Source organism: Nycticebus coucang, chromosome 1, assembly GCF_027406575.1.
Source record: "Nycticebus coucang isolate mNycCou1 chromosome 1, mNycCou1.pri, whole genome shotgun sequence".
In the NCBI taxonomy this organism is placed as follows: domain Eukaryota; kingdom Metazoa; phylum Chordata; class Mammalia; order Primates; family Lorisidae; genus Nycticebus; species Nycticebus coucang.
The window spans coordinates 131,635,792-131,662,976 of NC_069780.1; the positions used below are offsets into that span (position 1 = coordinate 131,635,792).

General features: G+C 38.1%; 1 protein-coding gene and 1 pseudogene across 2 annotated transcripts in view; both read right to left on the reverse strand.

Annotated features, from left to right (window-relative positions):
• The window catches only part of PDE8B (phosphodiesterase 8B), a 274,090-nt gene that overhangs the window by 236,717 nt on the left and 10,188 nt on the right, over window positions 1-27,185 (reverse strand). The window lies entirely within an intron of this gene.
• On the reverse strand, window positions 25,840-27,103 carry LOC128583713 (nucleophosmin-like; annotated as a pseudogene). The gene has a single exon (XR_008379534.1). The product of XR_008379534.1 is annotated as a nucleophosmin-like (transcript).

The following is a 27,185-nucleotide window of genomic DNA, read 5'->3' on the forward strand; positions in this document are numbered from 1 at the left end:
TGATTGATTTTTAGATAACTTAATATTTAATCAACCAATCCACCATACAGAGTTTCTGGATTTAAACTATGTTCCTAATAGTGGAGCTTATAGGAAATCTAACCACCTGGTAAGTAAAGTGATACCGTTTATTAGGCAGCCCAGGACAGCGGAAGGTACATTGAATTCAGGGTTAGAAGGGTGAATCTGAAACCTAGTTCTGCCTCTTAGAGCTGTATAAGCTTGGGCAAATCACTTAACCTCTGCTCTGCAGTTTCTTAGATAATCTCGAAAGCAGTGAAATCACCAACATTCAGGGATGCTATGAAATTTTTACTTCCTTTTATTCAATGATTTTAAATTTCAAATTGTGGGATTTTTTAATAGAAAAAGCAGTTCTAAACCTAAAGGCAGGTCAGAATCTCCCTAAGGAATCTGTCAGAAATACAATAGTTCCCTAGTCCCATCTCAAAGCCTGGGTTCGGGGTTAAGGATGGGTCCAGCACCTGCCTTTTTAAAGAAAGTGAATCCAGTGGAAGGCTTTCACAGTGCCCTTTGGAGTCAAGAAAGTTGACGTCCTTACACCTGCCTCTGAGAGCTTACATGAAGTGGTTCTGCGGACCATGCTGAACTCTCCTCCCCTCACCTTGCTAGGAGCACCAGCCTCCTTGCTGTCTCACCAGCATATCTGACATTGCCCCCTCTGCCTGTTACGCAGTTCCATCAATAGTTGCATGGATATCTGCCTCATTTCCTTTAAGTTTCTGGTCACACGTCCCGTATTCAAAGACGCCTCTCCCCAACCCCTCTTTAAAATCGCAACCCAGTTACGGAAGTAAAACTCAACAGAAATCAAATATGGGGAAGAGTGGTGAAGGGGGAGGGTAAATTCACACCTAATGGATATTATGCAAATATTGTGGGTGAAGGGCACACTTACAGCATCGACTTAAAATGTACCAATGCAAATTATGTGACCCAAATGTGTGCACCCCTGTAACATTCCAAAATTTAAAAAAACATTTTAAAGTAAATATTTAGAAACCATTAAAAAGAAAATTGCCATCCATATCCCTTCATTGTTCTCTGGGACTCCTAATTTCCCTTAGCCTGCTATTTTTCTTGTTACTTAGCACTTACCGCCCTCCAGCTTATTATATAATTAGCTCACTCATTATTATGTTTATCATGGGTCTTCTCTCACTAGAATACAGGCTCTACAAATGCAGGAATTGTTCAGTTTCTTATTCACTGAATGGGCCCATATTTTTAGAATAGTGCCTCGTACACAGTAGGTGCTGAAATATTTGTTGAATGAATGAATAAGTAATTTTATCCCATTTTTTTACTCTTTTGCCTTTCTCTTTTCTTAACCATTCTAATCCCAAATTAAAGGGGTTATTTTATTTGTTTTTAGTTGTGTAGACTGTAGAAAGTTTTATCTTTTGTGTTTTTAGTTTTTAAAGTTAGTGAATGCCTTTGAGCAGATAATCCACCTTTTGGTAATGTACATCAGAAAAACCCAAAGGAATAAAATAATAATGTGTACAAAAACATTAGTAGAAATGCTATCTACAATAACGAAACTGGATATATTTCAAACATCAAACACTTAAGGGATGGCTCAAGAAAATACACAGCATGTTAGAATTTCACTATTTACGTGTGTACAGATGAAATAATGTTAGGTTAAAAATACATAGTATATAATATAAAGCCAGATGAACTAATACACACCCACACAAGGGAAAAATTCAATTCAATTCAAGCTAGGGGGAAGGGGAGAGAAATGTGGGGAGTTGGAGGGCTTCCATCTAATGGGCACAACGTAAGGGTACATGGCACACCTCTTGGGGGCAGGACACGACTACAACAGGGACTTTACCTAATAAATACAAACATGATAACCTAATCATTTGTACCCTCATATTAATTTGAAAATTAAGAAATAAAGAGGAAAGAAATATATAGATTGATTACAAGTTTAGAAAATGCATGAATATATGCTGGGGTTCGTATGTTACTATAAAGTGATATAAATAAGAAACAATAGGGTTTTTTTCCTGAAAACAGTTTCAATGCACAAAAATCCAATGTAAATGAATATGTGTAATGTTTCCTAATTCCTCAAAAATATTTTAGCTAACTGCACTTTCTTTTATGAACTTCTAAAATACATCTTTTCCGGGCGGCGCCTGTGGCTCAGTCGGTAAGGCGCCGGCCCCATATACCAAGGGTGGCGGGTTCAAACCCAGCCCCGGCCAAACTGCAACCAAAAAATAGCCGGGCGTTGTGGCGGGCACCTGTAGTCCCAGCTACTCGGGAGGCTGAGGCAAGAGAATCGCTTAAGCCCAGGAGTTGGAGGTTGCTGTGAGCTGTGTGAGGCCACGGCACTCTACCAAGGGCCAGAAAGTGAGACTCTGTCTCTACAAAAAAAAATAAATAAATAAAAAATAAAATAAAATACATTTTTTCCCTTCAGACAAAAGGTAGACAATTGATTGAAAATACAGAATCAGAGATAGATAAAGACAGAGAAACCAATGCATATACATTTGCAAAGGAAAACTTGCAGAACCCCACACAGAGAAGGAAAAAAAAAGTGAGAGCCAAAATAAGACACAGGGAGCCATGTTCATGAAATAGTCCTGTAAGTGGGTTATAGATGGAGCTCTTTCGAGAGAATAGAAATAAGTGTATTATTTCTTGGACATTTTGCCAATAGACCAAATGAAACTAAAGAAAGGATTTGGTCCACTGGATAGTTTTCTCTTGCCAGCTGTAGAAAATGCAAACAGAAGATGAAGCAAGAGATTCTCCCAATATCTGACTTCCTGTGGTCAATATCGCCAGTATGGACTCCATGATTGCGGGGCTCTGAGTCTAGTATGAAAGTGATCTTCCTTCCAATTAATAAGAACACCTCGGGGAAGGGCTAGACTAGCCCTCCAAAGGGCTCCAGAACTTCATTGCCACTCACCTTCAGAATTTTGGACACAGTCAAGCTATGAGAGATATAAAATTCATTTCCAAAAGTCTCATATATACATTTCATAAAATGATTAAAAATAAGAGGACATACAAACAAATATAAGGTGCAGTTCTATTCCAAAGGAACTTATAGAGCAAACAGGAAAGTGGGACTTACAAGAAATAATGGAGCATAATCCATGAGTGTCAAGGGTACAAGAGCAAAAATAAGTGGGGGTTGTGGTCATTGGGAAGGATTGCTGGAGAAGGAGGAATGTCAGTTGGACCTTGACAAGGAGAATTTTTCAATCAAAGGAAACAGCATGAAAAAGGCACAGAGGCAGGATTAACTTTGGTGGAAACAGAGGCAGGGAGCAGATCGGATACCTAGACCATGTCTCCTGAGGCAGGGATGATAGGATTGGGAGAGGAAGAAACACAAGAGGGAAGACCCTGAAACTTCTCTTATACGAAGTCACAGTGGGTTCCACTTAATTGTAGAACGCTTAAGGAAACTTTATACATGAAAAACTAGATTTAGAAAACAAATCCATTGTCTTGCCAAAAGAAAGTTATTTGCCAAATGATTAACTATTGGTTTTCTTTAAACAGTAGACTGGCTCCATAAATACTCTACTTATATAGCACATTGAGTTTTTTAGGTATTGTAAGTCAGGGTACAAATTATTAATTCACATTTTTTTTAACACATATAATATATAAAGCAAGGCACAAGGCACATTTGTTTCTGAATTAGTATGAGATGTCCTAAATGCCTCACAGGTAATTTTTTTAAGTCCAGGTTTCTTAGAAGGCCCTCCTTACCCACATGCACACCTTGCTAGGCATACATCCATTCCAAAAGATTTTATTACACTAACATGGCGCTAAATTCATTCATTCATTCATTCATTCATTCACTGGGCAAACACTTATTAAGTAGCTACCATGCGTCAGATGCTAACTAAGCACTGCGGAACAAGATAGGGATTCCCTATTTCTATGGAGTTTAGAACATTATGGGGAGGGTTGGAAGGACAAGCAATAAAATTCTCTGGTAGTGATGAAGGTTGTACAGAGATCTAACATATGTTGATGTGATAGAGACTGGGGTAGGAAGATGAAAGTTTTCTCACAGGACATAACACTTAAGTTACGTAAGATTCTCAGAAAACTTTATTAAAAGGGAGTATCATTCTTTTTTCATCCCTTCATCCATCTACCCATTATACCATGAGAACACGGTTGGAGTAGCACCGCTGTGCCAGCCTTTGTGAGGGCTACAAAGAAGTGAAATACTCAGGACTCACTTTCAGACAGACAATTCAGTGAGGAACACAGACAGACATACAAGAAGGATGTGTGCACATTTGTTTGAAAAAATAATCCAAGCCCAGAGAGAAAGGTCGTTGTGGGTGGAAATGATCCCAAAGATGTCACTGAGGAGATAGAACGTGGCTTTTGAAAGAAAGGGCAGTATTTGAATAAGTGGAAAAGAGGACATTCTAGAAAGAATAACATGCTGGAAGGTCTAGGGGTGGGAACACTCAATGCATGAAGGATGATGACGTGGATGACTCAGAATGGTCTGTGGTGTGGAGAAAAGAAGAACATTACTTTGGTTGACAAGAGAGGCTACAACCAGGGAACCAAATGGCAAACTAAGTACTTTGGCTAAATCCTAATCATTGGAAATCATTGGGGTTTTTTAATCTGATTGTAACCTAAAAATACAGTTACCCCTTGAACAATGAGGGGTGGGGCACCCACCAGTCAAAATCCTGGCATAACCTTTGATTCTTCAAAAACTTAACTACTAATAGCTTACTATCGATCAGAAGCCTTACTGATAACATGGTCATGTTACATATTCTGTATGTTACATATATTATATGTTACGCTGTATTCTTATAATAAAATAAGCCAGAGAAAAGAAAATACTATGAAAATCATAAGGAAGAGAAGGTATACTTAGAAATCATTAAGTGGAAGTGCATCATCATAGAAGTCTTCACCCTCATCCTCTTCATGTTCAGTAGACCGAGGAGAAGGAAGAACAGGAGGTTGGTCTTGCTGTCTCCAGGGTGGCAGAGGCAGAAGAAAATGTGTGCATCAGTGAACCTGCACATTCAGACCACGTTGTTCAAGGGTCAACTGTATTATTTTACTAAAATGGAATCTGTTACAGCCTCATATTCAAGAATAATTGGGTAAGGGAACCAGGAATGAGGATCAGCGAATACTTATCATAATCCAGGAATGGGATAATAAGAATTTTATGGACTGTATCATATCCTCCTCAAATGCCTATGTCGAAGCCTAACCCTCAGTGTGACTATATTTGCAGTTAGGGGGCCTTTCAGGAGGTAATAAGAGGTCAATGAGGTCATAAAGGGTGGGGCCCTAATCCAATAAGACTAGTGTCCTTATGAGAAGGGGAGGAGACACCAGAGATCACTCACTCTCTCCTGCACGCACACTGAGAACACATCATCTGCAAGAGGACCAGGGAAACTTCCCCGACACCTACCCTGCTGGCACCCTGATCTTGGACTTTCAGGCTTTATAACTGTGAGAAAATAAATTTCTATTGTTTCAGCTACCTGGTCTGTGGTGTTTTGTTATGGCAGCCCTAGTAAACTCATACAAGGATTCTGAGTAGATGGAATTTGTGAAAACAAACAAAAAAAAGAAATGGGAAATTCCATAGACCTCACTGAGAAAAAATCCCTGAGATCTGATTAGAGGAAGGGCCAGGGAGCCGGTTATATTAAAACTGCCACATTTCCAGCTTAGATATCCAGGTCAAGGCATATATGAGAATGAGGGGTACTCCCAGGAGAAATAAGCCTTTTCCATAAGAAGAAATCTTCACTGAATGTGCACTTTCTAGGGCCCAAAATTTTCAGCCTAGGAACCAGAAAGTGTCCACCTAACACCGGTGCTAATATTTAACCATCCCTGGAACGCGGTTAGGATAGAGACACACAAGGCCAGGAGCCTTTTTTGTGTTCGCTGCTGGGTCTCTAGTTCTTAGAACTAGTAATTGTTACCTGATTGATATTTGTTGAATGAATCACGGGCCTTTGTGGAGAGGATAGATAGATATGCCTCCAGGTACTTCTCACTGTCAAGCACATGCCATCCTTTCCTGGAGTGGCTAAGAAAACTCTCTTTGCCAAGCTTCCCTTGGGCTTCCCCACAGTCAGGCCCACACTGCTGTTAGTTTTTTGCTTCCTGTCTGGATTGCTAAAGTCAGTCTTTTGATACTTTTGCCTCCAGAACAGCTTTGAGCCCACTCCTTAGCTAACTCAAAGTGCCTCAAGGCTGCAGCTCAGCCTGAAGCCCGGCAGCATCACCTTCTGTGGTTCTGGTATCTTAATCCTCTCACTTTGGCAGCTGGGGCTGTGAAAGGAGGTGTTCTAGAAGCCTTTTGGCAGAAAGTCTCTTCCTTCTCGGGATTTGACTTTTGCTCTACAGTGTGGCACTTCTCATGTTATGCCATTAAACATCTCCAAGGCAACAGCAGCTGGGGACATAACTGATTACTTCTTCATACCTCATATTATTATATGGCTTATTATATCACAGACCAAAATAGATTAAGTCAGACGTGGGCAAGCTTTCCAGGCTTCTCCACACCAGTGACTATGAAACTTGAGCCTGAAACTGCCAAAACAGAGCACAAGGCCTGAGAATTGGCTTTGCTAACTAATTCCCAAGTGAAGCCAAGGCTCCTTACCCAAGGATCACACTTTGAAAAGCAATGCTGTATCCAAAGTAAGATATTGCAGAACAAACACAACAACAAACAACAAAAACAGAACAAAACAAAAAAGCCCTCACCGTGATGTTTCATTTTCGGAAACAAAATATAACTCATCCTTACACCTAAAGTTTCATTACACAAAGGATTGTCACGAGGCACTATATCAACTGGCAATTTATAAGGACTAAATAAACAGTAAGACTGTTGCTTTGAAGGATATCTCCAACCCTCCCCAAATGAGGGACCTCTAGAGACAGGTTTTCAATAATCTCTTGTTTTTCTGAAACGTGAAGTAGGGGTAGAAAGAGGGGAGGAGAGGTTTACTTATAGAAATAAACTTAATATTTAAATACACACGAGCAGAACTACATACATTCCCAGCAAAGTACTTGATTTTCTCTTTCTTAATGCATAGTATTCAAATGTGGGAAGATGAAAGTCCACTATTTTTTAAGAACAATACATAACGTTCTAAGAAGCAGAGGCTGAGAGCTTGGTAGCAGGAGATAGTGTAAATTCCATTCAGTTTAAGAACACAAAGCAGATAAAGTTATTTTCAGAACATTGAATATATAATAATAATGGCTGTCATTTGGAAGGAAGCTTACTACGTAACAGCCTTGTACATTACATGTTTTATCTCTATATGCTTCTCTTGTGCTTTTACACTTGGGATTTGAAATCATTCAACATCTCCTGTCTGTTTACCATGAACCTGAACTCCCACCTAACCTGGCAAAGTAATTACTTGTGTTCTCCTGAGCATGGAGTCATAAAACTTTTATAGGTTATAAAAATCCTACATGGGCCTTATAAAAGAAATGTGGCTAATGCTATATGCATTGCGTTTCTCACTGAGATCTAAAAGACAAGGTTAAGATCCTCCTGGACATTAGTCTTCAAAAACTGTTTATAACTAAGACCTTGAAGCACAGGCAAAACAAAAATAGACAAATGAAACTTCAAGTTTCTGTCCAGGAAAAGAACTAATCAACAGAGTGGAAACCTGGGAGAAAATACTGGCCAACTATGCATCTGACAGGGCACTAATATTCAGAATACGCAAGAAACTCAATCAACACAACAACAATAAAAATGCCATTAAAAAGTGGGCAAAGGATATGAATGGACATTTTACATATCCATTTACATGTGACCAACAAGTATATGAAAAATGCTCGACATCACTAATCACCAGAGAAATGCAAGTTACTGAAATCATCATCTTTCTCTAGTCAGACTGACTATTATTAAAAAGACAAAAACTAACAGGTGTTGGTGAGGATCTGAAGAAAAGGGAACTCATACACTATTGATAAGAATGTAAATGAGTATAACCCAACCCTTATGGAAAACACTATGAAGAGTTCTCAAAGGAATTATTATCCAGCAATCCCATTTCTGGGTGTCTACCCAAAGGAAATCTATATATCAAAAATTTTGCTACACACATTCATTTACTATAGCACTATTTATAATGGCAAAGATAATGTAATCAATGTAAGTATCCATTTATTGTATCCAATAGACAAATGGATAAAGAAAATGTGATATATACATACAGACACACACAATGGAATACTGTACAGCCACTAAAAAAGAATGAAATCATGCCCTTCGCAGCATCGTGGATGGAACCAGAGGTCATTACCTTAAGTAAAATAAACCTGGGACAGAAAAGCAAGCATTATATGCTTTCACTCATTAGAAGGTTCTTAAAAATATTAGAAGTTTCTTGCACACATGAATGGAGACAGCGGAATGATGGACAATGGTACTAGGAATGGATAGGGGGTTGGAAGGGTTGAATGAAGAGAAATCAGTTAATGGGTACAATGTATGTTACATGAGCATACACCTTAAAAGCCCCGATTTGACCATTACACAATCTATGCATCTAACAAAATTGCATATGTACCTCATAAATTTGTACAAATTTTAAAAAGAGAAATAAACTCATTCTTAAAAACCTGGAAAAAAAGAAAAAAAAAAGATCCTTCATAACAGGGGATCTGATCTTTTTTAAACCACCGGCATAAATATCAACTTTTTTAAAAAAACAGCTCTTTGGCAATGAAATGGGATGTTAGGAGATATGTAATATAAGAATTTTCTTTTGTTATTAAATTAAAAAATCTAGGCAGTATTTAAATTTTCCTTCTCTTAAGGCTTTTTTTAAGAGATGGAGTCTCTTATAAGACATTTGAAGTACTAAATGGAAGAATGTCCTGTAAAAACTCCTAGCCCACTCCAATTCAGATGGCACAGTTTTCCACATTTTTGCACTTTCAATATTCTGTTTCCCACTGTATATTCAAGAGAGTATACAACATATATAACAATGAGCTAGAGATGTCACATCTATGAGTAGTCCCCAGTTTCAAAAAATGTAGGAAGCAATCTTTGAATGTCTGTTCTTAGGGGCTCAGAAATTCTCCTAGTAAAGTCTGAGAGCCACTTCAGAGCCTAAGTACTGTATGAAAAAGTCACATTAGGGCTCTGCACTTGTAGCTCAGCGGCTAGGGTGCCAGCCACATACACTGGTTGGCGGGTTCCAACCCAGCCCAGGCCTGCCAAATAATAATGACAACTACAACCAAAAAATAGCCGGGTGTTGTGGAGGGAACCTGTAGTCCCAGCTACTCAGGAGGTTGAATCGCTTGAGCCCAAGAGTTTGAATTTGCTGTAAGCTATGACGCCACAGCACTCTACCAAGGGCAACATAGTGAGACTCTGTCTCACACACACACACAAAAAATCACATTAGCCCTTATTTGAAGTGGTTGTATTGGAAAGGAGAAAAATACATAGGAACCACTATAGGAAAACACACAATTCTACAATGCAGAATATTTCTTCCAAATTAATTTCGAATATCCACAGTTTGCTTTTTAATTGTGGAAGAATGGAGGGGGAAAAAAGAAAAAAACATTTCAAGTATACTTTCAAAAAGAATAGCATTAAGATGGCAATCTTTCACGAATAAAAGTCTACCGCATGGACTTCTCATAAAGAAACAGGGACCAAGTTTGCTCCATTTCCATTAACATCTACTAATAGAAAACCAGATAAAATATGTGAAACAACTATTATCAGACATTGGAAAATAGGTAGCTCAGGAGTATTGTTCATGAGAGAAGGGAAACAGACAGAATCTATGGTATAATTATCCCCGCCTTTGCCCTGAAGGTAAGTTCTACACCTCAGAGCAGGGAAAGACCCTCAAGCAGAGCAAGGTGGTTTTGCTGATGTGAAGAGACTGAAATCATAGCTGAAAGAGATTTATGTGCCTAGAAGTTATGGGGCAGAGTTTCAGAAAGAAGGAGTTACATATAAAAAGAACATAGACGGGCACTTGAAAGTTTATTAAGTTTTACTAAGTTTGCTTTACTAAGATGTGCATAAGTAGAGTAAAATTCCACAGACCAAGAAGAGAGTGACCAGAAAGCTATAAGCTGAACAATTCATAGAGCTCACATAGAACTAGGAGCTATCCAACTTCTACCCGCCAAAATGGAGAGTCCTTTTTGATCATTCAGGGCATTCGATAGAGACTCCAAATGAGTTGCATCTTAATAACAAGGTTAAAGGATTGCTAGAGCACACCTACCTTTAAAGTCTTAAAAATAAACCTTGAATGTCTCAAACTAAATCAAAATTAACTTAATTGTCTACCAAAACAAAATCCAACATTTAGTAAGGATAGACAATGAAACTTAAATACTCAACTATGTAACATTCAAAATGTCCAGAATACAATCAAACTACTAGATATCCCCAGATGCAGGAAAATGTGACCAATAATCAAAAGAAAGATCAACAAATAGAAATATAAATGACAGAAATGTTGGAATTCGCAGACATGAACATCAAAACAGCTATTATTTGTCCAAATACTGAAAGAAAAACATAAGCATTGTGAGAAGAGAAATGAAAGATATAAAAAAGAATCAAATAGAAATACAAGTTCTAAAATGAAACAGTCACTGGATGGATCTAAGAGAAAATTAGACATTCTAAAAAAAAATAGAAAAAAAATAGAAAATTAGACACTCTAGAAGAAAGATCAGTAAACTACAAGATATGCAAACAAAGCCCAAGTGCCCATCGATCCACGAATGGATTAATAAATTGTGGTACATGTACACCATGGAATATGATGCAGCCTTAAAGAAAAATGGAGACTTTACCTCTTTCATGTTTACATGGAAGGAGCTGGAACATATTCTTTTTAGTAAAGTATCTCAAGAATGGAAGAAAAAGTATCCAATATACTCAGCCCTACTATGAAACTAATGTATGGCTTTCATATGAAAGCTATAACCCATTGAAGCAGTATTAAAAATACACTACTGGGACCTGATCAAATTAAAAAGCTTCTGCACAGCCAAGAACATTGTAAGTAAAACAACCAGACAGCCCTCAGAATGGGAGAAAATATTTGCAGGTTATACTCCAATAAAGCTCTAATAACCAGAATCCACAGAGAACTCAAACGTATTAGCAAGAAAAGAACACGTGACCCCATCTCAGGGTGGGCAAGGGACTTGAAGAGAAACTTCTCTAAAGAAGACAGACACACAATCTACAAACACATGAAAAAAAGCTCATCATCCTTAATCATCAGAGAAATGCAAATCAAAACTACTTTGAGATATCACCTAACCCCAGTAAGAGTAGCCCACATAACAAAATCCCAAAACCAGAGATGTTGGCGTGGATGTGGAGAAAAGGGCACACTTCTACACTGCTGGTGGGAATTCACACTAATATGTTCCTTCTGGAAGGATGTTTGGAGAATACTTAGAGACCTAAAAATAGACCTGCCATTCAATCCTATAATTCCTTTACTAGGTTTATACCCAGAACACCAAAAATCACAATATAACAAAGACATCTGTACTAGAATGTTTATTGCAGCCCAATTCATAATTGCTAAGTCATGGAAGAAGCCCAAGTGCCCATCGATCCACGAATGGACTAGCAAATTGTGGTACATGTATACCATGGAATATTATGCAGCCTTAAAGAAAGATGGAGACTTTACCTCTTTCATGTTTACATGGATGGAGCTGGAACATATTCTTCTTAGCAAAGTATCTCAGGAATGGAAGAAAAAGTATCCAATGTACTCAGCTCTACTATGAAGCTAAATTATAGCTTTCACATGAAGGCTATAACCCAACTATAGCACAAGACTATGGGGAAAGGGCCAAGGAAGGAGAGGAGAGGGGGGAGGTTTTGTGGAGGGAGGGTAATGGTGGGGCCACATCTATGGTGCATCTTAGAATGGGTACAGGTGAAACTTACTAAATGCAGAATACAAATGCCTGCATACAGTAACTAAGAAAATGCCATGAAGGCCACGTTGAACAGTTTGATGAGAATACTTCAGATTGTATATGAAACCCACACATTGTACCCCTTGATTACACTAATGTACACAGCTATGATTTAACAATAAAAATAAATAAATTTAAAAAAAAAGAAAGCTATAACCCAATTATAACCTAAGAATATGGGTAGTGTGAGAGGGAGGGGAGGGAGAGGGGAGGATGGGCAGAGGGAGGGTGATTGGTGGGATTACAGCTGCGGTGCATCTTACAAGGGTACATGTGAAACTTAGTAAATGTAGAATATAAATGCCTTAACACAATAACTAAGAAAATGCCAGGAAGGCTATGTTAACCAGTGTGACGAAAATGTGTCAAACGGTCTATAAAACCAGTGTATGGTGCCCCATTATTGCATTAATGTACACAGCTATGATTTAAAAATAAATAAATAAATAAATATTGGTGATGCATAGAACTTTAAAAAAAATAAATAAAACAAAACAATTCAAATTGAATCACAGAGATTACAAAACAGCTAAAAGAAAATGAACAGAGCCTTAGTTGGTCACAGAGCTAAGAAAGTCAACAAACCTAAAGAAGGAGAAGCCAAAAGTAAACTAACTAAGATACAAGATAATGTAGTTACTGAAATCCACTGATAAAAAGAACATCTTAAAAGGAGCCAGAGAAAATAGACATCAAAAGTACAGAAGATAATATTGACAGACTTCTCATTAGAAATTACGAAAGCCAGAAGAAAATGGGGAGCTATTTTTAATGTGCAGAAAGAAAAAAAAACTGACAACCTATGAAGGAAATGTACCTTTCAAAAAATGAACGGAGGTGGCACCTGTAGCTCAGGGCGCTGGTCACATACACCCAGGTTGGCGGGTTTGGACCCAGCTTGGGCCAGCTAAACAAGAATGACAACTGTAACAAGAAAATAGCCAGGTGTTGTGATGGGCACCTGTAGTCCCAACTACTGGGGAAGATGAGCAAGAGAATCGCTTAAGCCCAAGAGGTTGAGGTCACTGTGAGCTGCGACACCACGGCACTCTACCAAGGGTGACATAGTGATACTCTGTCGCCAAAAAAAAAAAAAAAATCTTCAAGCAGAAGTGAAATGACGTTAGTTAAAAACCAGGATATAACCAAGGAAATAAGGTAAATATGAGGGTATATATAAAAGAGTTTCTCACTTTTTTGCCTTTTAAAAGATAACTTTATAACAAAAATAATAACCGTGTGTGGTGTTTATACAATGTATGGAAGTAAAATATGCAAAAATACTACATGTGAGGCAGTGCATAGAAGTACAGATGCTCCTTGACTACAATGGGTTTACACCCTAATAAACCCATCATGAGTTAAGATATCATAAATTGAAAACGCATTTAGTATACCTAATCTACCTAATATCATAGTTTAGTCTAGCCTACCTTAAGTGTGCTGCTGAAATCATTTACATTAGCCTCCAGTCGGGTAAAATCATCTCACACAATGCCAAATTTATAATAACGTGTTGACTATCTCTTGTGATTTGGGGGCAAGACATGATTGCAAGAGGGACTTTACCTAACAATTGCAATCAGTGTAACCTGGCTTATTGTACCCTCAATGAATCCCCAACAATAAAAAAAAAAAAAAAAGAAAATGAAAAATAGAATGGTTGTATGGGTTCTCAAAATACAGTGTCTACTGAATGCATTTCACTTTTGCACCATTGTAAAGTTGAAAAATTGTAAGTTGAACTATCATAGTAACATGAATTCTATCCTTTTTTTTTTTGCAGTTTTTGGCCAGGGCAGTGTTTGAACCTGCCACCTCTGGTATATGGGACCAGCACCCTACTCACTGAGCCACAGGCACCTCCCTATGAATTCTATCTTATCATAACTCAGGGACCATCTGTATAATGTAAGATTATTTTATTATATACTAAGCAGTATTCTATTATTTGAAAGCACATTATGATAAGTGAAAAAGTAGATATTGTAAACCAAGGGTGTCCAACATTTTTTTCTCTGCTGCACATCTAAAGAATAAAAGTTGTCATCATAAGTAACAATTAAATACACAAACACTAACAAAAGCTGATTAGCAAAAAATGGTCCTTGGATACTTTTCCTGATGTCTTACACCACAGAGAAACAAAACAAGTCCTCATAGAATTAGCACGTGACATGAAGGACACAGGTTGGACAGCCCTGCAAACCTAAGAGCAAGCATTAAAGAATAGAAAGTAATATAACTAATATAAAATGGAATCACAAAAATTTATCAGTTAACATAAAAAATGCTGGGAAAGAGGGAAAAGGAAATAAGGAACAGATGGAAAAATTAGAAAAAATACTAATATGATAGATTTATATTCTACCATACAAATATTTCCATAAAATTAATGTAACTACTAAGTATGTAATGCAAGGACTAAGTCAATGATCTAGGTACTCCAGTAAAACTAAGTATATACTTATTCTACAAAAACATCTACTTCAAATAGAAAGACATAGATTATCTAAAAGTTTAAAGATAGAATAAGATATGCCATGAAAATATTAATTATAAGAAAGCTGGAATAGCTATCATTAATGTCAGATGAAACAGATTTCAGAACCAGATTCTAGGAATAAGTACAGAAACTTCATTATGACAAAAGAATCAGTTCATCTAGAAGGCATAATAATTCCAAATATGAATGCACTCAGGAACAGAGCTTCAATATACAGGAAGCAAAAACTGATAAAAGTGAAGGGAGGAAAGACAAATTCACAATTATAATCAGAGACTTCCTCTTTCAGCAATTGCTGTTAACAATAGCAGATCAGTAAGTATATAAAACACCTGAAAAACCCTATTAACCAATTTGATGTAATTTGTATTTATAGAACACATTATCCAATAACAGCAGAATGCAGATGTCTCTCAGGTGCACTCGGAATAGTCACCAAGATGTCCATATGCTGAATCATAAAACAAGCCTCAGTATTTTTTAAAGATCGAAACCATATACAGTGTTCTCTGAACACAACAGATTTAAATCAGAAGTCAATAGTAAAATTATCTCAAAATCCAGAGATACTTAGAAACTAGACAATATACTTCTAAATAATGCACAATTCAATTAATAATCACAAAGAAAATTAGAATATATTTGAATTGAATAAAAATGAAATTGAAAAAATAAATAAAAATGAAATTGAATTTTTGGATGAAGCTAAAGCAGCACTAAAAGGGAAATTTATAGCTTTAAAAGCTGACAGCAGACTAGAAAATGGGTCCAAATTCAATGGTCTAAGATTTACCTAGAAACTAGGGGGAAAAAAATGAAATCCAAACTAAGAAGAAAGAAGAATATAATAATTTTGTTAAAGAAATAAATGTGCCTGTGGCTCAGTGAGTAGGGCGCCGGCCCCATATGCCGAGGGTGGCGGGTTCAAACCTCAGCCCCGGCCAATACTGCAACCAAAAAATAGCCGGGCGTTGTGGCGGGCGCCTGTAGTCCCAGCTACTCCGGAGGCTGAGGCAAGAGAATCGCTTAAGCCCAGGAGTTGGAGGTTGCTGTGAGCTGTGTGACGCCACGGCACTCTACCCGAGGGCGGTACAGTGAGACTCTGTCTCTACAAAAAAAAAAAAAAAAAAAAGAAAGAAAGAAATAGAAACCAGGTAAATAAGAAACAAAGTCAATTAATCTAAAAGCTGAGGTTTTTTTTGACACAGAGTCTCACTATGTCGTCCTCATAAAAGGTCAATAATTGATAAACTTCTAACAACAGTGATCAATTAAAAAAAGATAGAAGATACCAATAACTGATATCAGGACCCTACAGCCACTAAAAGGATAGTAATGAAATGGTACAGACAAACTTACGTGAATAAGTTCACAATTCAGATAAAATAAACATATTCCTAGAAATACTCAAAGTACTAAAACTCACTTGAGGAGAAATATTTTAAAACCTAAATTTACCTATATTTTGCTAACGACATTGAATTTGTGTTTAAAACCTTCTCACAAAGCAAACTTCAATCTCGGATATATTCTCTGATGAAGTCTATAAAATTTATAAGGAAGAAACAAAACCAACCCTACAAAAACATTTTCATGAAATTGAGCAGCAGGAGGTCTCTCACAGCGCCTGTTATGAGGCCAGCATCATCCAGATACCAAAGCCAAAAAATATATAAATAAAAGACAGTAAAAGCAAAGGAAAGAAATAAATATATCCCTGAACATAACACAAAAGTCTTTGACAAAATTGAGCAAATCATATTAAGCAACATATTAAAAAGAGATACCCAGCGACTAAGTGGTGTTTATCCCAAGCGTGCGTGGTTAAATTCACATTCAAAAATAAATGTGCAAAAGAATGAAGCTGCACTCTTACCTCCCACCCTACATAAAACTAACTAAAAACATATCAAAAACTAAATTTAAGAGCTAAAACTATAAAATTCTTAGTAGAAAACATAGGCAAATCTTCATGACCTTGAATTTGCCAATATTTTCTTACATACGATACCAAAAGCACAAACAACAAAAGAAAAAATTAGACACTATTAAATTAAAAATTCATACATCAAGGAATACTATCAAGAGAATAAAAATACAACCAAAAAAATGGGAGAGAAAATACAGTAGAACCACCATAGTTGATCACCTCCCTACATCGACCACCTCTTAAAGTTGACCTTTTTCCTTTCCCTTCCCTCCCCTCCCCTCTCCTCCCCTCCCCTCCCCTCCCCTTCCCTTCCTTTCCTTTCTTTCTTTCCTTTCTTCCTTTCTCCCTTCCCTTCCCTTCCCTTCCTTTTTTTTTTTTGAGACAGAGTCTCACTTTGTCACCCTCAGTAGAGTACTGTGGCATCATAGCTCACAGCAACCTCAAACTCTTGGGCTCAAGCAATTCACTTGCCTCAGCCTCCCGAGCAGCTGGAACTACAGACGCTCACCACAATGCCCAGGGAGATGGAGTCTTGCTCTTGCTCAGGCTGGCCTTGAGCTCAGGTGATCCTCCTGCCTCGGCCTCCTAGAGTGCTAGGATTACATGCATGAACCACCTTGCCTGGCCCGTAATTTTTTTTAATAATATTTTCCTTTCTTTAGCTTACTTTATTGTAAGAATAAAGTATATAACACACATAACATACAAAATATGTGTTAATGTGTAATAGTAAAGCTTCTGCTCAATAATAGGCTATTAGCAGAGAAGTTTTTAGAAAGTCAAAAATTATACATGTGAAATCAAGATGGAAATAAAATTTGTTTTTGAATTGAAAAATTTTGGTTACACAAGTTACCAAAATCTCTGGGATACAGCAAAAGCAATGCTAAAGGGACATTCATAGTACTAAATGCCTGCATCAAAAAAAACAAAAAGGAGACCAGCCTCAGCAAGAGTGATAGAAAAACTAGCTGAGGGCAGCGCCTGTGGCTCAAAGGGCTAGGGCTCTGGTCCCATATGCCAGAGGTGGTGGGTTCAAACCCAGCCCTGGCCAAAAAAAAAAAAAAAAAAAAAAAGAAAAACTAGCTGAGCATTGTGGCAGGCACCTGTAGTCTCAGCTACTTGGGAAGCTGAGGCAAGAGGATCACTTGAACCCAGGAGTTTGAGGTTGCTGTGAGCTATGACACCAGGGCACTCTACTCGAGGTGACAGTGAGTCGGTCTCAAAATAAAAAAGACAAAAAGATCACAAATTAACAACCTAATGTCACATCATAGGGAACTAGTAAAACAAAAACAGGCCAAACCCAAGCTAGCAAAATATAAGAAATGACAAAGATCAGAGCCAAACTAAATGAAATTGAAAAAGAACAACATCAAAAAAGCAAAGGATGTATGAAATGATAAGTGGCTTATTCGAAAAGTTAAACAAGGTTGGCAGACCACTGCCTAGACTTAAGAAGACAGAAAATTCAAATAAATTCAACCAGATATGAAAAAGGAGACATCACAGTTGGTACCACAGAAACACAAAAGATCATCTGAGGCTATTATGACCTCTATGCACACGAATTAGAAAATCTAGAAGAAATTAATAGATATTTTGAAATGCACAACCTCTCAAATTTTAATCAGGGAGAAATAGAATGCCTGAAAAGACCAATAATGCATAGGGAAATTGAAACAGTCATATAAAAAAAAAAAAATCCCAGCCAAGGACCAGATGGATTCACAGTCAAATTCTACCAGTTCTACAAAGAAGAACCTGTATCTATCCTATTGAATCTGTTCCATAACACTGAGGAAGACAAAGTCCTCCCTAATTCATTCTACAAAGCCAGTATCACCCTGATATAGTGGGTTTCATTTCAGGGATGCAAAGTGAAAGACCTCTACAATGAAAGTCAAAAATTATACATGTGAAATCAAGCCAAATTCACAGCCAAACTACAGAACACTGATGAAAGAAACTGTAGGTGACACAAACAAGTGGAAACGCATCCATACTGCCAAAATAATCTACAGATTCAATGCAAGTCCTATCAAATTCCAACATCATTTGTCATAGAACTAGAAAAAACAACCCTAAAATTCATATGGAACAAAAAAAAGAGCTTGGATAGCCAAAGCAATCCTGACCAAAAGGAGCAAATGTGATGGCATTACATTATCTGACTTCAAATTACACTACAAGGCAATAGTAACCAAAACCTCACAGTACTACTTTAAATGTAGACACATCACATAAACCAATGGAACAGAATAGAGAATCCAGAAATAAGGCCGCATATCAATACCTACAACTAAATGATCTTCAACAAAGTAGACAAAAGCGTACACTGGGGAAAAGAAGATCCATTCAATACATGGGGTGGGAACATCAGATAGTCATATGCAGAAGAATGACACTTCATCCCTATGATCTCTTACCATATACAAAATTACCCCAAGACAGATGAAAGTTTTAAATATAAGACCTGAAATCATAAGTGTATTAGAAGAAAACCCATGAAAAACTATCTTTGATATTGGCCTAGGCAAAGTATTTATGACTAAGACTTCAAAAGCAAATACAACAAAAACAAAAATAAATAAATGGGACTTAATTAAACGAAAAAGCTCTGCACAGCAAAAGATATAATCAACAGAGTAAACAGACAACTTACAGAATAGGAGAAAATATCTGCAAGCTGTATATCTGACAAAAGACTAATCCAGAATCTATAAGGAACTCAAGCAAATCAGCAAGAAAAAAAAATAGCCCCATTAAAAAGTGGGCAAAAGACATGAACAGACATTTTTCAAAAGAAGAGAATCAAAGGGCCAACAAATACATGAAAAGACACTAAGTATCACTAATCATGGCTGGGCACCCGTAGCTCACTGAGTAGGGCACCAGCCACATGCACCGGGGCTGCGGTTTCAAGCCCAGCCCCGACCTGCTAAACAACAATGACAATTACAACAAAGAAATAGCTGGGCGTTGTGGTGGGTGCCTGTAGCCCCAGCTACTCAGGAGGCTGAAGCAAGGAATCGCTTAAGCCCAAGAGTTTGAGGTTGCTGTGAACTACGATGCCACGGCACTCTTCCAAGGGCGACATAGTGAGTTGCTGTCTCAAAAAAAAATCACTAATCATTAGGGAAATGCAAATTAAAACCACAATGAGATACAGCTTTACTCCTGTCAGAAAAGCCATTCATTATTAAGAAGTGAAAAACCAGTAGATGCTGGCACAGATGCAGTGGAAAGGGAACGCTTGTACACTGTTGTGGGAATGTAAATTAGTACCATCTCTATGGAAAACAGCACTGAGATTTCTCAAAGAACTTCAAGTAGATCTGCCATTCTAAGTTAATCATTTTGTGTTGCTGTAAAAGAAATACCTGATACTGGGTAATTTATAAAGAAATGAGAAATGAGGGTTATTCGGCTCACCGTTCTGCAGACTATACAAGAAGCACGGCACCAGTGTCTGCTTCTCAGGAGAGCCTCCGGGGGCTTCCCATCGAGCAGAAGGTAAAGGGGGAGCAGGTGCATCACATGGTGAGGGAAGGAAGAGGAGGTGCTAGGGTTTTTTAAACAATCAGCTCTCCTGTGAACTAAGAAAGCAAGAATTCCCTCTTATTAGGGAGGGTACGGAGCCATTCATGAAAGATCCACCCTCATGACCCAAACACCTTCCACCAGGCCCCATGTTCAACAATGGGGGTCAAATTTCAACCTGAGATTCAAAGTGGGCAGACATAAGCATTTCACATTCAATCCAGCAATCCCACTACAGGAGCTTTACCCAAAGGGAAAAAATATCATTTTATAGAAAAGACGCCTGCATCCTTCTGTTTACCACAGCACAATTCACAATTGCAAAGATATGGAACCAACCTAAGTGCACACAAAGTGATGAATATACACACATATATACACCCCATGTATACAGCCACACATGTATGTATATGTATGTATGTGTATGTGTATACACGCACGCACCATGGAGTACTACTCAGCCATCAAAAAGAATGAAATAATGTCTTTTGCAACAACTTGGCTGGAGCTGGAGACCATTAGTCTAAGTGAAGTAACCCAGAAACAAAAAACCAAATACGGCATGTTCTCCCTTATAAGTGGAAGTTAGACTCTAAGTATGCATGGTCATACAGAGTCACCAACAGACACTAGAGACTGGGAAGATGGAGAGTGGGGGAGGAGTGTGGGATGAAAACTCACCTGGTGGGTGCAATGTATAGTATTCAAGTGACGAATGTATCTCAGAGCCTAGGCTGGGTGTGGCAGCTCACACCTGTAATTCTAGCACTTTGAGAGGCCAAAGTGAATTGCTTGAGGACAGGAGTTTGACACCAGCCTGAGAAAGAGCAAGATCCTTTATCTATAAAAAATAGAAAAATTAACTGGATGTGGTGGTGCCTGTCTGTAGTCCCAGGTAGTTGGGAGGCTGAGGCAGGAAGTTTACTTGAGCCTGGGAATTTAAGATTGTAGTGAGCTATGATCATGTCACTGCACTCCATCCTGGGGGACAGAGTGAAACCCTGTCTCAAATCAATAAATAAAAGCTAGACTTCTCCACTACACCATTCAGCCATGTAACAAAAAAGTACTTGCACCCTCTGAATCTATTTACGTTTTTTTATATGATGAGAATTCAAAGAAAACTTTATACACACACATTTCTGACTAGGCAGGAGGTCAGCGCCTCTAACCCCTTAGTAGTTCAAGGGTCAACTAAATCAATGAACTTAAATGAATTCAAAACTATGGTGAGATGTCCCTTCACACCTATAACATGTTTTAAAGGAAAATAAATGATTGGCAATGATGAGGAAAAACTGGAACCCTTATACACTGTTACTAGGAAAGTAAAATGTTAGAGTGTTATAGATTGAAGGCATCTCCCAGAATTCCCATGTTGGGAACTTAATCCTTAATGCAATTGTGCCGGTAGGTGGGGCCTAATGGGAGGTATTTAGGTCACAAGGGTTTTGCTATCATGAATGAACTAATGCTATTATTTAAAGAGATTGAGTTGTGAGTTCAATCCCTCCTCTCCTGTTAGGTAAGGAAGAGGACAGACAGATGGCTAGGCAGGCAGAGGAAGTGGTTGAGGGTGAAGAGCGGGAATCAATCAGAATGCAGAAAAGAAATCACAATATCAAAGATTTGTGGCTAGAGACTTTCCCCTGGTCTGGACGTGCACAATGAGGGGCTCCAAGTGAACTTGACTGACCTGGGGTTCGTTAACATCTAATCAGCGTTACATTTTTGAACCCCAGTGGGATTCTTGTGCAGGATTCTTGGAAAGTGCATGCATAGAATGGAAACCGTTACATAATCCCAACCTGTTAATCACCCAAAGGTAGGAAATGGCAACCGATCCCATCCAAGAGAGAGGTGGGACAAACTAGTGAGCATATAAAAGACTGTATGTACTAAGACTCTGGGGTCTTCTCCACTCACAGGAAGTGACCTGTCTCCCCCTCTGAAACATACTTTCACTTTGCAATAAATGGTGTGTGTGTATGAGACTGGTTTCCATTTGTGATCACTCCATCATCGGCTCCACTCAGCATCAGTACTCATCCCTGATGCTGGGAACCAAGGACCAAGGAACATCAAAACAGACCTAACATTTCAGAATCTGTAGATACGGAGAAAAGGGAACACTTCTACACTGCTGGTGGGAATACAAACTAATACGTTCCTTTTGGAAAGATGTTTGGAGAACACTTAGAGATCTAAAAATAGACCTGCCATTCGATCCTTCAATTCCTCTACTAGGTATATATCCAGAAGACCAAAAATCACATTATAACAAAGATATTTGTACCAGAATGTTTATTGCAGCCCAATTCATAATTGCTAAGTCATGGAAAAAGCCCAAGTGCCCATCGATCCATGAATGGATTAATAAATTGTGGTATATGTACACCATGGAATATTATGCAGCCTTAAAGAAAGATGGAGACTTTACCTCTTTCATGTTTACATGGAAGGAGCTGGAACATATTCTTCTTAGAAAAGTATCTCAAGAATGGAAGAAAAAGTATCCAATGTACTCAGCCCTACTATGAAACTAATTTATGGCTTTCATATGAAAGCTATAATCTAGTTATAACCTAAGAATATGGGGAAGAGGGAGGGGAGGGAGGGGAGAGGATGGGCGGAGGGAGGGTCATTGGTGGGATTACACCTACAGTGCATCTTACAAGGGTACATGTGAAATTTACTAAGTGTAGAATATAAATGTCTTAAAACAATAACTAAGAAAATGCCATGAAGGCTATGTTAACCTGTTCGATGAAAATATTTCAAATTACATATAAAATCAGCACATTGTACCCCATGATTGCATTAATGTACACAGCTATGATTTAATTAAAAACAAAAACAAAAACACAGACCTAACATTCTTGCCTTCCACCAAGTGAGGACACAGCCTTCTCTGTGCGCACACCCCTCTGAGTACACAGCAAGAAGGCCCTCATCAGATGTGGTCACCTTGATTTTGAACTTCACAGCCTCCCATACTGTCAGAAAATAGATTTCTTTTCTTTATAAATTACCCAGTCTCGGGCATTCTGTTATACCTGTACAAAGTCATGGTACTGCTGCAAAAACTGCTTGGCAGTTCCTAAAAGGCAAACAGTTATCCTATGGCTTAGCAATTCCACTCACAGGTATATACTAGAAAGTGACAACAGATGTCCAGAAAAATAACTTAAATATAAATATTTATAGCAGCACAATTCAAAATAGTCAAATGGTAAAAATAGCCCAAATGCTCATTAATGGATGAACGAATAAACAAAACGTGATATATCTGCAATGGAACATTATTATGCCATTTTAAAAATGAGGTACCACTGCATGTACAACATGAATGGACCTTGAGAACATGCTACATGAAAGAAGCCAGAAACAAAGACCACATATTATAAGTCTGTGTTTATAAAATATCCAGACTATGCAAATCCAAAAACAGCAGGTGGCTGCCAGGGGCTAGAGGAATGGGGGAATGGGAGGCAACTACTTAGTAGGCATGGAATTTCCTCTTGAACTGATAAAAAAAAAGGTTCTGGATCGAGATGGGGGTAATGGTTGCATAATATTGTGAACATACTTACTACTACTTAATTATATACCTAAAGTGTATAATTAAAATGGTTAAAATGACAAATTTTATATTATGTGTATTTTACCACGATAAAAAAGTCAATATTGGTCATCGCTTTAAGAGAATAAAAGGAAAAAGCATACATCATCTCAATAGATGTAAGAAAGCCATTTGACAACTCACTATTTATTCATTATAACAATTCTCTACCTGGATGGAGCTAGGACATATTCTTCTTAGTAAAGTATCTCTCAAGAATGGGGGGAGAAAGTATCCAGTGTACTCAATACAACTATGAAATCAATATATAATCACCTACACATTATGAATGGTAAAACACAACTATAGTCCAGAAAGTAGAAGGGAGGAGGAAAGAGAGGGGAGGGGAATGGGGAGGAGGGAGGGAGGGTATTTGGGGGGACCTCACCTAATGTGCATGAGGCATGGTACATTTCAAAACTATTAAGAACAGAGTATAATTGTGATGAATGTGTTTCTTAGTTCAATGTAAGAATTTCACATTGTATATCAAATCAGTACACTGAACCCCATAAATGCAGCAATGTACACAGTTATGATAAAAAATAAATTAAATAATTTTTAAAAATTATGAAAAAAATTAAATAAAAAAAGAGATTTGGAACAAAAACAAAACAAAACAAAAAAAGAGTTCTCAATAAATAAGTCAAGAAAGGGAATTTTTCCACCTGATAAAAAGTATATACAAAAATATCTGCAGTAGGAATCATATGTAAAAGTAAGAAATGGAATGTTTTTTTCCTTAACAGCAAGAAAAAGGTACAGAGGTACACGGTCACCACCTAGCCAATACGACAATGCAAGAAAAAGAAATGTGAGGTACACAGTTTGGAAAGGAAGAAATAAAACTTTGTTTATTCACAGACAACATAATTGCACATATAGAAAATCCTTGGGTTTTGGCTACAAAATCAGCTACTAGAACTAATAAGTGAGATGAACAAAGTCACAGAATACAAGGTCAATAAACAAAAATCAATTGTATTACACATACCAGCAATGGCGGCACCTGTGGCTCAGTGAGTAGGATGCCAGCCCCATATGCCGAGGGTGGCGGGTTCAAACCCAGCCCCGGCCAAACTGCAACCAAAAAATAGCCGGGCATTGTGGCGGGCGCCTGTAGTCCCAGCTGCCTGGGAGGCTGAGGCAAGAGAATCGCGTAAGCCCAAGAGTTAGAAGTTGCTGTGAGCCGTGTGACGCCACGGCACTCTACCCGAGGGCGGTACAGTGAGACTCTGTCTCTACAAAAAAAAAAAAAAGAAATTGAAATTGAAAGTACTAATTATAATGATACTAAAAAGCATAAAAATTTCTCTGTAGACCTCCACAGTGAAAGGTACAAAAACTGATGAGAGAAATTTAAAAAGTATTTAAATAGAAATAAGACGATGTTCTTGGATTAGAAGACTCCGTATTGCTGAGATGTCAGTTCTCCCTAAATTGATCTATAGATTTAATACATCTATGGATGTTCATAGCAGCTTTTAAAATAACAGCCCCAGGCTCAGTGCCTCTAGGTCAGAGGCTTCAGCGCCAGCCACATACACCAGAGTTGGTGGGTTCGAACCCACCCCGGGCCTGCCAAACAACAATGACAATTACAACAATAACAACAAAAATAGCTGGGCATTGTGGTGGGTGCCTGTAGTCCCAGGTACCTGGGAGGCTGAGCAAGAGGATCGCATAAGTCCAAGAACTGGAGGTTGCTGTGATGCAATGTCACTCTACCCAGGGTGACAAAGTGAGACTCTGTCTCAAAAAATAAAATAAAATAATAGCCCCAAACTGGAAACCACCCAAATGTTCATTAGCAGGTGACTAAAGAAGCAAATTTTGGTACATCCATAAAACATAATACTACTCAAAGATAATAAGTAACAAACTACTGCTACACACAGCAACTATGTATGAATCTCAAAATCCTTATGGTGGGAGAAACAAAGCAGACATAAAAAGCTGCAGGTATGATTTAATTGTCATGAAACTCTTAAAAAAAGATAACTCCAGTGGACTGGAATGGAACAAAGATCAGTGGCTACTTAGAGTCTCTGATAGAACTGGTCTTCATCTAGGTTGTGGGAGTTTTTGCATGGGCTCATTACATGATTGATACCTTGTCAAAACTCAACAACCGTGTAGTTTAAAATGTGTATATTTTATGCACATACATTATATTTCTTTTTTTTTTTACTTTATTAAAATACTGAGTTTATTTCACATGTATATTTTTGTCTCCCCACCATTTCCATGTCTGACCACTACTACTACTATGCCCTATCATAACATTCCATACATACTTAAAACCAAGTGAAGGGTGGAGTTCCATCTTTAAAAACTAAACAGGCATTTTGGACAACACATTCTTGGCAATGGAACCTGGACAACATTTATCAAACACGGTAGGGAAAGTTCTCACTTTGCATTATAAAAAGGACAGCCAGATATCAACTGTTACAGAAATGAAGTAAGACGGAAAATTTTAACAAACTGTTGAAACTATTTTCTTAAAGAGACTTCCTCCACTGCCAGAGATCTTGAATAGCCTCCTGGTCAGTCATCCGGAAGCAGTTCTTCACATAATTGATGAACTTGGCTTCCACGTTGGGAAGAGACCCACCTTTTTCTATACTTGCTTGCATTTTTGCCTTAATGTCTTCTACAGAACTAGGTCCTTTTGGTGTTTTAGGAGTTTTTTCCTGTTTTTTGAAGGATTCTTGACCTTTTGATCTCGGTGTTGATGGTTTTGAATCCTTTCCATTCTGGTTTGATTTTTGTGCATTTTTGGCTGGAGTGTCTCACACAGATTTCTTCACTGGAGCTTTTTCTTCAGTTTCCTCATCATCAAAATCATCATCATCATCTTCTTCTTCTTCATCATCATCATCTTCATCTTCATCAGCAGCAAGTTCTACTTTTTTCTATGGAACTTTGCTTCCACTTCCGGGGACAGATTGCTTTCCAGACATACTTAGAGTTTCACATCCTCCTCCTCTTCATCTTCTGACTCTGCATCTTCTTCCACAGCTACTAAGCGCTGCCCACTAATATGCACAGGCCCTGAACCACACTTCAACCGTAAGACCACCGGTGGTGTTATTTCAAAGCCCCCAAGAGAAACCGTTGGCTGTACAGACATTTTCAAAGTTGCCAGTGTTACTTTAATTGGACTGCCTTCATAATTCATTGCCTCTGCTTCAACAATGTGCAACTCATCCTTTGCACCAGCCCCTAAACTGACCGTTCTTAAAGATAACTGGTGCTCATTTTCATCATTATCCACCTTAAAGTGATAATCTTTGTCGGCCTTTAGTTCACAACCGAAAAGATAGTTCTGAGGCCTCAAGGGGCTCATGTCCATGTCCATCGAATCTTCCATGAGGTGGTGGCACGCACTTAGGTGGGGGAGAAGGCGGACGGAGATAAACGAGTACTGCCCCAAGGAACAGCCGCACAGGACGGAATCACTCCAGGGCCATACATTATATTTCAATAAAGTTTGTTTCAAAAATTTTTTTCAGCATTTA